General features: G+C 40.6%; 1 long non-coding RNA gene across 1 annotated transcript in view; it reads left to right on the plus strand.

Moving 5' to 3' along the window:
- Positions 1-14,653, plus strand: part of LOC136144081 (uncharacterized) — a 351,985-nt gene that overhangs the window by 243,647 nt on the left and 93,685 nt on the right. The window contains exon 4 of the long non-coding RNA XR_010658477.1: positions 7,628-7,721. This is a non-coding gene — a long non-coding RNA (uncharacterized lncRNA). The remainder of the gene's footprint in view (positions 1-7,627; positions 7,722-14,653) is intronic.

Raw genomic sequence — 14,653 nt, forward strand, 5'->3', positions numbered from 1 at the left:
CTTGATTACAATCTCTTGAAAAGTGTGGAAGTCCTCTTACAAAGGTTGTATTAATTAATAGCAGAGCATGTTACTAAGAACATTTGTTTAGATTTGTTTATTTTAATCAACTAATAAAACTCAAGCAGAACAGAGAGCCAAATCAGGTCTTTTATCTAAAAAAACAAAACAAAATAAAAAAAACCCTCCTGATATTGCTGTTTATGTTGAACAGACTCTTAATTTAATTGAGACCATCTGAAAACTGTGTCTTAAGCATAATCTGTGGATTGAAGTAGAATACATAATTGCCAACAAAGGTCCATCCAGTCGAGGCTATGGTTTTTCTAGTAGTCATGTATGGGTGTGAGAGTTGCACTATAAAGAAAACTGAGCACAGAAGAATTGATGCTTTTGAACTGTGGTGTTGAAGAAGATTCTTGAAAGAATCTTGGACTGCAAGGAGATCCAACCAGTCCATCCTAAAGGAAATCAGTCCTGAATATTCATTGGAAGGACTGATGATGAAGCTGAAGCTCCAATACTTTGGCCACCTGATGGGAAGAGCTGACTCATTTGAAAAGACCCTGATGCTGGGAAAGATTGAAGGCAGGAGGCGAAGGGGATGACGGAGGATTAGATGGTTGGATGGCATCACCTACGCAATGGACATGAGTTTGAGTAAACTCCAGGATTTGGTGATGGACAGGGAGGCCTAGCATGCTGCAGTCCATGGGGTCGCAAAAAGTCAGACACAACTGAGCAACTGAACTGAACATAATTGTTTATTGAGTGTTGTTGTTTATTGTTAATTTGCTAAGTTATATCCAAGTCTTTTGCAATCCCATGGACTGTAGCCCACCAGGCTCTTCCATCCATGGCATTTCCCAGGGAAGAATACTGGAACGAGTTGCAATTTCCTTCTCTAGAGGACCTTCCCCATTAAATAATGTAATTTTTGATTGGCATATCTATTTATTAATCTTTCAGGAGTTCTTTCTCTTGTTTGAATATATGTTTTCTTTTGGTTTCTTCTGACTTATTTTTCCTAATTTTTATTTGTTTTTAATCTGTTGAGGCTGACTAGTCTGAAACCCAAACTCATCATTTTCCCGCTCTTTGCCCTATTCTCCAACCTTGCTATTTCTTTACTTTCTTACTCCTTCAAAGATCTATGATCTTCCACATACTCTGGGCTCAAAAGTCATTGGGAAGCATCTTGTGTTTTAATTCCTCATATCCAATCAGATTTCAAGAACTCCGGGTAGTGCATCCGAATTGTTTTTGCCCCTGCTCACTGCTTTTCATTCACATGTCTAGCATCCTGCAGCCTCACTTCCTCTTGCTTGGACTATGAAAGTATGTTGACCTATTTCTAGTAACTTCTTTTTCAGTTCCATTTTACATGTTAAAATTAGATTAATCCGTATAAAACAAAGCTGTGATCGTGTAGCTTCCAGCTCTTAAATTTCCCATGATACTTTATTGATGTAACAAAACAAATACAAATTCTTTAGACTGGCACACTGGTTTCCACATTCTGGTCTTCTCTCTCTCTTCTCAGCCTTATTTCCTACCATTTCTGGAAACACATCCTATATTCCACCAAAGCAAATCTCTTGTTGCTACAGGACTGCACTGTCTGATGCTGCAGTCACTAGCCTTTAGTGGTGAGAGAACGCATATACAGATGTGAAGACCACATATGAAAATAGAACTCTGACACACCATCTGCAGCAGATAGCCCAGAACACCAGCCCATGATCTACTGTAACCAGCTTGTTGTCTATATGTCAAAACTGTAGGAAGTCAGACCTCTATCTCTAGCAACACTCCAGGAAGCTGAACAATAACCCCTACAACAGTGGTGCCCCCCCAAACCAGGACTTGACTCATAACTGACAGTTTCTCTCTTTTTTGTGTCCATTTCCAGCATAAGACAAATCAGAGAAAGCCAACTGTGTACCCCTAACCAACCACATAGGTTGCACCACTTCTAAATGCCTGCACCTTCCCCAGGCTGACAGTCGCCAGTCAGGGCACACCTGAAGCCTTCCCTTTTTTCCACCATTAAGCTCTCCCACTCCCCTGCCTGCCTTTGAGCCTCCATAAAATGCGGAGTGCAGACTGACAGTGTGTGACTCCCTTGTTAGTGCAAACTCTGTGTAAAGAGACTTAGCCTGTTCTTGTTTGGTTGGTCTTTGTTTATTTACACCATGGCTAGTTAAGTTAATTAAAATTATATTAAATGACAAATTCAGTTCCTCAGTTGCACTAGCTAAATTTAAAGTGCTCAGTAGCCCCATGTAACTTGTAACTATTGTACTGGATGGTATAAACATGGAATATTTCCATCATCTCCAGAAGTTTCACAGGACACTCTATACATGACTGTGGTTTCCCAGCCTCATGCTACTTCTTCTTGAATTGCCTTCCTGCTACATTTTTACCTGCCAAACTCCTTCCCAGTCTTCATGTCCTAGCTTACTGTTTCCCTCAGGAAGCCTTCACTGATGCCTCTATTTAGACATCATCTCTCATTTCTTAGATTACACCTTTCTGTTGGCACTTTTCAGTCTTTCTTCTCGATCAGTGATCTCTTCTATCATGCTATCCTGCTGTATTGTAATTACTTTATCCTTGCAGGATCTCATGCTTCCTGTGGAGTAACTCCATGATAACTTTTTTTCTTTTTTTTTTTTTGCTTAAATTGGTTTGTGGAAAATAAGGGTCAGATTGAATTACTCACTTTAAGAAGCCATGGAATGACAGATAGAACTGAAGTTTATAATTTATTTGGGACATAGTCTGTACAAACAGCAGTGCACACGGCTTTGTTCTTCCCTTTCTGACTCTGCTTCCGTTCTCCTCTAGACAGCTTCATTTAACATTAGCAGGATGTTTATAAAGTTAGCTGGGGACCATCTCAGAGTCTCCCATTGTTATTTCTCAAAAGTTGTCTGAGCCTTCAAAAGTCTTTTCGTAGAGCAGCAACTAGGAAGGAAGCTACAGGTCTATGATTCCCAAAATACTCTTAGAATGACTACCTTTTAATGTCTTTAACACACCAGACATATTCATGCCTCTGTGACTTGCTCATATTTTCCCCTTACCTGAAATATGACCTCAGAATTTCCATCCTTATACCACCTCTGTGCCTGGTGAACTTCTTTCATATGTGAAGTTAAATATCACATTGTGAAGCCTTTCTCACTCTCATTAAATGGAGTCACTCCTTTTTCTGTCTGTTTATCAATATCTGCTTGCCTATCTCTTTATTCTCAGTGTGGTGGATAAATGTAAACCCTTACTCTTAAAGTAATACTACTAGGGCAAGTACACATGGCCAGTGGAAGGAAGTTAGTCCACTTATGTTTCTTTTCAGGATGGGGGCATTGCTGCTGTATTTGGATAAAAATCACCACAATCCCCAGAGAAAGCTCTACCATTTCTCTCCTTTCACCATCAACCTAAATCCAAGGATTGTGAGTTCCTCATTTCCTAAGTGGGGCTAGGGAACCCTCTTTTCAGTTTATGTACCAGCAGAAATTGTGTCTAGGAGAAAGCTTTGCTATGTACTGGGTGCATTAAGTTGTGAAATTTCCAAGAAGCAGAAACTGACTAGAGTCAGTTTCTAACAAATTGACCAGAGTTTCTAACGAACTGACTTGAGTCAGTTATTCTAACAAATAATTATTTGTTAGAGGATTTGGGATATTCTGAGCTAAGGAGATAAAGGACAGAAATGGTATGGACCTAACAGAAGCAGAAGATATTAAGAAGAGGTGGCAAAAATACGCAGAAGAACTGTACAAAAAAGATCTTCACGACCCAGATAATCACAATGGTGTGATCACTCACCTAGAGCCAGACATCCTGGAATGTGAAGTCAAGTGGGCCTTAGGAAGCAGCATTACGAACAAAGCTAGTGGATGTGATGGAATTCCAGTTGAGCTATTTCAAATCCTGAAAGATGATGCTGTGAAAGTGCTGCACTCAATATGCCAGCAAATTTAAAAAACTCAGCAGTGGCCACAGGACTGGAAAAGTTCAGTTTTCTATCCAGTCTCAAAAAAGGCAATAGCAAAGAATGCTCAAACTACTGCACAATTGCACTCATCTCACACGCTAGTAAAGTAATGCTCAAAATTCTCCAAGCCAGGCTTCAGCAATACATGAACCATGAACTTCCAGGTGTTCAAGCTGGTTTTAGAAAATGCAGAGGAACCAGAGATCAAATTGCCAATATCCGCTGGATCATTGAAAAAGCAAGAGAGTTCCAGAAAAACATCTATTTTTGCTTTATTGACTATGCCAAAGCCTTTGACTGTGTGTATCACAACAAACTCTGGAAAATTCTTTAAGAAATGGGAATACCAGACCACCTGACCTGCCTCTTGAGAAACCTGTATGCAGGTCAGGAAGCAACAGTTAGAACTGGACATGGAACAATAGACTGGTTCAAAATAGGAAAAGGAGTATGTCAAGGCTGTATATTGTCACCCTGCTTATTTAACTTCTATGCAGAGTACATCATGAGAAACGCTGGGCTGAAAGAAGCACAAGCTGGAATCAAGATTGCCAGGAGAAATATCAATAACCTCAGATATGCACATGACACCACCCTTAAGGCAGAGAGTGAAGAGAAACTAAAAAGCCTCTTGATGAAAGTGAAAGAGGAGAGTGAAAAAGTTGGCTTAAATCTTAACATTCAGAAAACTAAGATCATGGCATCTGGTCCCATCACCTCATGGGAAATAGATGGGGAGACAGTGGAAACAGTGTCAGACTTTGTTTTTGGGGGCTCCAAAATCACTGCAGATGGTGATTGCAGCTGTGAAATTAAAAGACACTTACTCCTTGGAAGGAAATTTATGACCAACCTAGACAGCATATTAAAAAGCAGAGATATTACTTTGCCAACAAAGGTCCGTCTGGTCAAGGCTATGGCTTTTCCAGTGCTCATGTATGGATGTGAGAGTTGAACTGTGAAGAAAGCTGAGCACCAAAGAATTGATGCTTTTGAATTGTGGTGTTGGAGAAGACTCTTGAGAGTCCCTTGGGCTGCAAGAAGATCCAACCAGTCCATCCTAAAGGAGATCAGTCCTGGGTGTTCATTGGAAGGGCTGATGGTGAAGCTGAAACTCCAGTACTTTGGCCTCCTGATGTGAAGAGCTGACTCATTGGAAAAGACCCTGGTGCTGGGAGGGTTTGGTGGCAGAAGGAGAAGGGGACAACAGAGGATGAGATGGCTGGATGGCATCACCGACTCGATGGGTATGAGTTTGAGTAAACTCCTGGAGTTTGTGATGGACAGGGAGGCCTGGCGTGCTGTGATTCATGGGGTCACAAAGAGTAGGACACGACTGAGTGACTAAACTGACCTGAACTGAGATAAGGAGGGAGACTGTGATGTTAGGTCATAGGTCTTAACGGGGGAGACAGAAGAATAGAATAAGAGAAGAAACTGGATCATCCATATGGGGCACCTTTGAAAGAAGAGCCTCTTCCTTTTGAGGTTGGAGAGATTGGGGTGCTCACTGGCATAGTAACTGATCCCATCCTTCACCCTCACTTCTCTCCTCTGTCAGCTTTTGGAAAAATTACCTGAACCCTTCAACAAAGAAATACCTAACCCTTCATAACATGTTTACTCATGTTTGTGCAAGAAAGCATTCAGAATGGGTAGGGGTACCCTGCTCTGCTATTCATCCAACATCAGTCCACACCCTCATTATGGACTATTGGGTGCTAGGCCGAAAACACTCAGCCAGAGGAATAAGAAAATTCTCTTTTATGTTAACAGCCTCAGGTGTTGCTAACAAAAAGGAAGATTCTTCCCCTTAGAATAATTATTACAGGGTCACAATAAGTTTTCATTAATTTATTCAATAATATTTGGAACAAGTATTTGAAAAATTGTTGGTGTAAGCTAAGCAAGGAAGGCAGATGCTGTATCTTATCTTTCTTTGAATCCTGAATGCAGCCCCTGTCTTTGGTACATGTTGTGTGTTTTAAAAAAAATTTACAGAAGCATTTACCGAACCTGCTGATTTATGAGACTCAATTGTTGGGCTGGAAGTAAATGCACTAGCTTTTCCACTGGGGGGGTAATATGAGAATTTCTTTTTCAAACTCATGAACTTTCTTTCTTCAGGCTATTGAAAGAGATATGGATTTAACTTGAAAAGCTATGGCCAAAATCCTCTCATGAATACAATTATAGAATTATAAGATCTCAGAGCCTCGAGAATCTCAGGACCCACTTATTCCCATACTTTGATTTTGTGAATGAAGATACTGAGATTCAAATAGTTTTCACGGAGCTTTTAAAATTTGAAAATATTCTATTAGAGTCTTGCCAACTTCCAGGTTAATTTAAAGGTTTGGGCTTTGTAGTTCAAGTTCCCATTCAGTTTCTCAAAGTTTCTGAATGCTTCCCACTGGGACACAGGTCTGGGTGTGGTGCTCATTACTTCCCATCCTTCCATCCTGCTTCTTTCAGCCCACTCTAGAACTCAGCTCACTCCCACCGCTGCTTCCTCCTCTACTGCTAACTGTGGAAGAAACACACATTCAGCTCAAGGACTCTAATTTCTCCTTGGAGAAGGGAGGATGTGCGGGGACCCGAGAAGTTAGGAAATGGCTCCCAGTGGCTGTGCCACACTGTGTGTCTCTGTGACTGACACTTGCTGCAAACTGTCATAGGTTGGGCCACTAGGAATCCCAGAAACTGAAAAATGACACAGACATGGGGAGGTCTTTGGCTGGGGGATCCTCTTGAGAAACTTTTCTGGGTGATCTGCCTTTTCAGCATTTCTCCATCTGCCTTTCATCATCTAGCTCCAAACGTCCCTCAACAAACTAAGGACTTTAGGGAAAACAGTGTCATTTAATTATGAAAACACATAGTTGCTTTTTTTTTTCAAACTAAACATTTTCTGAACAATAAAGGGGTTTTTGAAAGCCATGGCAGTGTTCTTAAAATGTCTTATTCACTTTACCAGATTAATCCAGAGTTGATATAGGTTGTGCAAAGAAAAAGTGTAAGAAACTGATCTACATTAGCAATATATAGGAGTTGGAACATCGATCTGACCAGACAGGGTTCCACTTTCTTTTGTGATTCTTCTGGGGTCCAAGTCTGAACTATGACTTTTCCCATTTTTGGGGGGAATGGAGAGTGGGCACTTGTGTCTTGGCTCAAAAAGAATGAACAGGGTGAACTACTGGCTCTTCTTTCTGCTTCAAGTTGCAGAAAATCCAACCAATAGTGGCTTAAACAAACGGGTTTATTCTCTCATGGCAGGAATCCTGGAGGTGAGGGGGAGCAGGGTCATTTCAGTGGCTTGTTGATTTTGGAGATCTGGCAAGAAAACTTTTCCTTGACCAAGTGAGGTCTGAAGTGAGGTGGCCATTGGGGCCTGCGAATTAATTGACAATCTGGAGTTTTCTTCAGAGTAACAGGAGAAAATGTTATTGCACACTCATGAAGCAGCATTCTATAAGGAGAATCTCTTTGAACTGCCACAGGTAACGGTTTATATACTATCAGCATATTAAGGGCACATTGGTGGTCAGAGCTTCTGTGGGGAAGTGTAGGAAGTTCTGATAAGGTTTGTGACACATTTTCACAATTCTCATCCAGGTGCTGGTGTGAATGGTCACTCTCCTGCCTGGCTGGAAGGTCCCTGGAGGGGGATTTGTGGCAGCAGAATTCTCCCATTCTCTGGGTGCTGAGGGTAAGTCTTCTGTCTATCTCTGGCAGCTGAATTCTCAGAAAGCTCTGTTAAAACAAAGTTTAGAGAAACTTTTCTCATCTACTGTTTGTTCAGGTGTTTTCATTTTGAAGTATGGCTGTCCCTCTGCATCCGCAGGTTCTACATCCATGGATTTAACCAATCTCAGATGGACTGTAGTGGTTCTCAGAGTTTTGAATGTTGTGGAGTTTTTCCACTCAGACTAAAACTTGATCAGGGAGTCCTGATGCTTCTCAAGCTTTCTCAAAGCTTGAATGTAATGTATGTGCTTGTGTCTGAACATGAACTTTTAGGTGATAGGCCACCATGGTTAAAAGTAAGATTGCAAAACTACTTCTGTCTCCAATAGGGCCATTATAATTATTAAGAGGATCATTTAGGAAGCTATGGATGCTTTGCGTTCAGTTTGAGGTGATATTTTGGTAGGATTGATAGGGGCCCTTTGGGCAAATGTTCATTCTGTGGATTTTGAGAGAAAAAGAGAGGTGATCTAAGGCTCCTGCATGCGCAGAGGTTGTAGGCCTGTGGTCATGAGGATGCCGGTCGGAAACAGACTCCTCCCGCAGGAGTTGGGGAGAAGAGGAACAGCTCAGCAGGCTGGGGCATGTCTCCACCCTGGCCTCTTGAGTCTCACCTTGGCTTCTGAGTGTCAACTATCTCACTTGTAAAATGATTTATTTTGAATGAGATAATGTGTGAAAATATGCAGAGTAAACTATGAAAAGAAATTCTTCATGATTTTCCAATACAAGCATGGGCAAAAAAGAGGTTGAGTGGGTTATTTGGAGGGGTTCATTCAGCCCTGAATAGGGGTCCTCATTGCTTTTTACTGTCTTTCCAAGAGCAGTCATGACTCCTCCTGTGTCTTCATGGCTCACCCTACAGTACAGGAAGCTGGGTTCTCATTAGGAGGTAACTTCCCATTATTGACAAAGAGTCTCTCCATAACCAAACTTCAGTCAGGCTCCTCTGACTCTTCTCTCTAACTAAGCTTCAACTTTGGGGCTTCTGTGTTTGTCTGGACATTGCCCGATTTTAGCAAGAGTCCTGCTAAGTTGATTTAACTAGAATACCCCATCCCCGATATCTGATCATCCTTGATATCTGATTGGGTTCCTCACCCCCACCATCCCCCAGGTGACATCTGATCACCATGGCCTGCCTTGAGCAAGAATCCTGGTAGGCTAGTTTAGCAATACTTGCCCTCCCTCTTAGTTGTTTTCCATTTATTGACCACTACTTCCACCTCACTCCTTGGCTGTAAAACCCCTACTTCTTCATGTTCTATTCTGACTTGAGCCAGATCACTCTCTCCTCCTGCAAAATCCCACTGTAGTGATCCCCACACCTACTGCCATGGTCCTGTATAAAGTCGCTCATACCATTCTTTAGCAAGTGTCATGAAAAATTTTTTTCTTTAACATATTCTCTACCTTTCTCTGGGACAGCAACGTTGTATCTTATTTCATGGACCAATTTGTTGTAGGCAATTTTTCTCCCAGATTTCCTAGCAGAATGTATATGTGGAGTGACATAAACTTTTATAACTATTTCCAGAGAGAAATATAATTTGGACTATTTGTTCCTTATGTTTGGTGTACTGGTAAAGGAATCAGGCAATAGAAATGTGAAATTAGTCTATTCTTGGGGCAGTAAAAGTCTATAAAAAAGGAACACAGGGATATGCCTATTCAGATTTGCTTGTGGGAAAACAGATCAAGATGGAGTGGCCGAATGTGAATTGCTTCATCTAAAAATGACACAAGCATTTTAGTATAATGTGGGCTGGTGTCTTTGTCTTATAAGCCTGGGTTTAAGAATATTTACATCCAAGTGTTTCCAGAGTCTTGAGGGATTTTACTTCCCTTCTATTCCACAGTTGTTGGTTTTGCTACCATTGATTTCTGTAGCTGTCCTCAGCTCTACTCAGCGCAGGTGGGCTATGGTTTCACAAATTTTAGATGGAGAATACGTTCCTATTTTTCATTTTATTTCTGTTATCACGAGGCACTTTGAACAAGTCTCAACCTAGGGAAACAGCTCATTTTCCTGCCATCTATTGAGTACACTGATATTAGGGGAGGTAAGAGAGATATAAAAGGTTTGGGTGCGGGTATGTGTTGCTGATTTCCAAACCTCACCTTGTCCAGTAAATGCTGGGAGGACCTGAAGATCCACAGGTTACCGGAGAAAGCACTGGAGTGGGGAACACTGCCATTCAAAGGCACTTCCCTGTCACCCAGCCGTTTTATGTTTACCAACTGTAAAGCAACTACGGATGTGGGTGTGTTTGTTCAGTCGTGTCCAACTCTTTGTGACCTTAGGACGGTAGCCCGTCAGGCTCCTCTGTCCATGGGATTTTCCAGGCAAGAATACTGAAGTGGGTCGCCATGCTCTCCTCCAGGGGATCAAACCCGTGTCTCTTATGTCTCCTGCATTGTCAGGCAAGTTTCTTACCACTAGCGCACCTGGAAAGCAACTACACCTGCATGTGTGCTAAGCCACATCGGCCGTGTCCGACTCTGTGCAAACCCATGGACTGTAGCCCAGAAGGCTCTTCAGTTCATGAAATCTTCCAGGCAAAAATACTGGAGTGGGTTGCCATTTCCTCCTCCAAGGGATCTTCCTACCGCAGGAATCGAACCTGCGTCTCCTGTGTCTCTTGCACTGAAGGTGGATTCTTTACTTGCTGAGCCATCAGGGAAGACCCTGGGAAGCAACTATACTCCAATATAAAATAAAAAATTAAAAAAAAAGAATTTCAAAGGGATAACTTCATTTAGTATAGACTCAGCTCTTCTAACTGTAGGTGGAAGAGACTAAAGCCCACTAAATGATTTTTTTTTAACTTAAAAATTACCACACAAGTAGATTTTCTTTCAAACTGCTGTATTTGCTCATGATAATGAAATCAATTTGTGTGCTTAAATCTGTTCTAATTTCTTAGCTGCTTTTGTCTCTAAAACATACTGATACTTGAAACAAAGACGTTTCCATCTTCATGCTTACCTTCCAGTTTGAAATCCTGAATACATCAAGAAAGCTCTCCTCCTAAACACAAGAGACTCAGGAAAAGTCATGTTGATAGAAGCCCCTTCTTAATAATTTTTGGAACATGAAAACTGAAAATTGTCTGTCAGGAGCAAGGTCAGCAGCCTCATTCTTTATGTTCTTTGGTGGCTGGCTAAGTGATATTAAAACAGAGTTCATGCCTTTAACTAGCTCATGCTTCTGCTAAGGAGGTAATGTGGCTCTCAAGAATTTCTGTGTCTGTGAATTGCATTGGAGGCCAATCAGCTTCACCCTTCCAGGTCTCCTAATTATAGGTTAAATATGGGAAAGTGAATCTAATAAGGGATCCCTTTCCTGATGCAGTTATTTTTAGAAACATATTTAGATGACGGGGATTCTATTCAAGTATGCCTATTATGTTTAAAGGTGACCTTAGGGAGGGTGTGGGTCTTCATTATTTCTCCACAGTAGGGCCAGCCTTGTGCTGGTGCAGTCGAGCTGTCACACCTGGCTCTCTGTGATCAGAGAAATGTCAGGAGACAGAGTGACACTCACAGGCCCTGAGAGCAGATCCAATCCACGACCTTTGCCTCATTAGCAGCCTGACCCAACCAATCAGAGAAAAGCCTGCCTTTGATTCTGTAGCACAGACATGTCTCTGACAAGGACAGTGATCACCTCCTTGGTGTGACTCCAAAAGGAAGTCCTGAAATGCTTTGTCAATGCCGACATGCCATCATAAGATGTCTTTAACTGTGTGTCTTTCTGCCTTCGTGGGTCTCATTCTCTCTTTAATTAAAATGCCAGGATGCTCAAGTTATTCACTGATCTTATGTAAATGCAGGCAACTTGAAATCTCCATCTTCTTTTTCTCAGAAATGCATCAACTCCTTGCAGATATGCACTGAAATCCAATTATCTAAATTTTCAGATTTGTTTTTAATTTAAAAAAATTAACTGTTCCTTTGAAAGGATTCCGGACTTACAAAATATGTAGCAAAATAGTACAAAAAATTTCGATATACCCTTCACCTTACTTCCCCTAATGTTAACATCTTACATAATCTTAGTTTAATGATTGAAACTAGGAAACTAACATAGGATACTCTTAACTAATCTACAGACCTTACAAAAATGTTTCTAATTGTACCACTAGTATTCTTTTTCTGACCTAGGATCCAGTCCAGGTCAGACAAAATATACACATTATATTTAGTTTTGCTGATTTCTTAGTCTCCAATCTGGGACAATTTCTCAGTCTTTATCTTTCCTGACTTTTGAAGAATATCATTCAGTTATTTTGTAATAAGTCCCTCAATTTGAGGCTGTCTTTTCCTCATATCAAATACAAATTATAGATTTTAGTAAGAACTTCACAATAAGTAAGTTCCCTAATATGTATGAGTTCCATTCCGAGAGCACTATAAGATGATTGATGAAAGCATAAGAATAATACTTTTAGCAGGTATATGTATGGTAACATTTCTAACAGGTATCTCTTTATGGAGAAATACAGAACATGAAAAAATAAATCAGGATGTCTGCTAAATGTAGAATAGATTGGTGATTATGTGTTTAAAAAATGGAGATTCTATACCACTTCAGACTTTTCCTGATGTAAGACAATGGGAAAGAGAAACGTACCATTCATTTTATTCTACTGGGCTATGTATCATTTATGAGGATAATAATGCATATTCTCAACCATTTCGGCTCCCTCTTCCTTTTTATTCTGATTTGGTCACCCTGTTTATCTGTTTTTATTACAAGGCTGAACAGATCTGGTGTGGCGATCAATAAGAATAATGACAACAGTCACATAACTGCCAAGACTTCAGAAAAAGCTCTGACTTCTGGTGAATCCCATGTCCCCATCTCCCTGCATCCCCTTTGAGAAGTAGGTTCTGGTTCACAAGGCAGCTCAGGGCGCCGCGCATGCTGCCAGGCAGGTTAGCAGTTACTGGTAGGGAAAAGGAACCCCTTCCCCCAGTGTTTCAGCATGCTGTGTGCTTAGTATTCCGTGTCAAAGACTGCAAACTTGCCAATCATAAGACATTGTGAATATAGTTCTTTCCAAGTCTCTGGGTAGATAATCATATTGTTAGTTATTGGAAATCTGATACTCCACCTAAGTGTTTATTAATAGGCAGGGCAGTCTTGCTTGCTCAAAAATAGCTGAAAGCTCTTTATAACATGTTTAAATGGAATACAAACCAACATTTATAGAGTGGTTAAATGTAATTCAACTCCATTAGTAAAATAACATGCTATTTACAAATAAAACACTCAAATCAACTGTGGTCTACAAAATTCTCCACACCCCTTCCTATCCCTTTCTCCTTTTAATGTCCTCTTTGAACATTATTTGAAAAGTGTGCCTAATTGGTCTGACTCAGAACAAAGCTGGATTTTCCTACCTTGTTTCCTTAAAAAAATGGCTGTACTTTTTCTATTTAATCTGAAGCTGTAATAAGAATGATCGGTTACCAAGTAGGATTACATAGCATTTGTCACTTGGTCAGGGGCAACACTAGGAAAAAACAACCCAGGTAGTAATGTGAATTGCTACCCAGATCACAAACAACTATGAGTCTCCAAGTCTTCCTGCACCTTTAAAATGGGAGACAAGGAAGTGGGTATGACTGAGCTGAGTGAAGAGATGGGTGAGGGACAAAAGGAAGATATTTTGCTGTGGCCATTGGAGGCTCTCACCCCGATGACAGACTGTGACCTTGATTTCCTGCCAGTGTCCTGCATGGGCTGCATCCATGTTGTTTTAACACATTCCAGTCCTTTTCCTGTTCCAGAACTGAATTTGAGTGCTTTTATCTTGGGAAATTGACTTACCAGTTAAATATGGTAAATCAATTCCAGTTTAATGTAGCGGTTGTAATAGATAAGAAGCCCAGAAAAAATAGCCAAAATTTTAAGGTATTCTTGGCAGGAAAAATAATGACTGAAGAAAAGGGTGAATTACTGTGAAGTATGGCTTCCCAGATGGTGCTTGAGGTAAAGAACCCACCTACCAATGCAGGAGACATAAGAGACATGGGTTCAATCCCTGGGTTGGGAAGATTCCCTAGAGAAGACATGGCAACCCACTCCAGTATTCTTGCCTGGAAAATCCCATGGAGAGAGGAGCCTGGCAGGCTACAGTCTATATGGTCACAAACAGCTGGACACGACTGAAGTGACTTAGCATGTAGCATGGCCCCATTGATGATGTCTTTGGAATAAAGCTATTTTGACAATTGTCAAATAAATAGTAAAGTGAAAAAAAGAATGCAAAAATTGTACATATGCTGTAATCATGACTCCAGAAAATAAATGAGTGCATATGACTATGATTGGGAAGAAGCACAATAGAATGTTAAAAATGTCATTTCTGTGTGGTCGGGAATATTGATGATTTTCATCTTCCTTTTACTTTTTCTTGTTTCCCACACTCTCTATTAATATAATAAACATGAATGCCTTTTCATAATAAATCAAAATGAGTAAACTAGGACACATATGCACATGTACATGTCCTGAAAATGTATTTGAAAAGGACTTTTAAATCATACAAACTACTGGGTTTATTTGGAGACTGAAATTCCCATTATAATCCCATTTTGAGTTGATAGCATTGTCTTCAGGAGGATCTCATTTTAAAATATAACATGTTGCTTCTAGAAGGTAATATAAATCCATTAACATCTCAGAAAGAAAAATGTATCTAATTTTCTGGCCTGGGCAGACTGCAGAGGGCATGAACTTAAGGGCATGGGAGACATATTTTGATGGAGAAAAACCCAGGATTTGGAAATATTGACTGGTTCTCCATGCAAATTCTTTGGAGGAAGTGACACTTAAGAAGAAGTTTTCAAGGTGGAGAAACATGGTCTGGCCTATGGGAAGGG

This window comes from Muntiacus reevesi, chromosome 11 (assembly GCF_963930625.1).
Source record: "Muntiacus reevesi chromosome 11, mMunRee1.1, whole genome shotgun sequence".
NCBI lineage: Eukaryota > Metazoa > Chordata > Mammalia > Artiodactyla > Cervidae > Muntiacus > Muntiacus reevesi.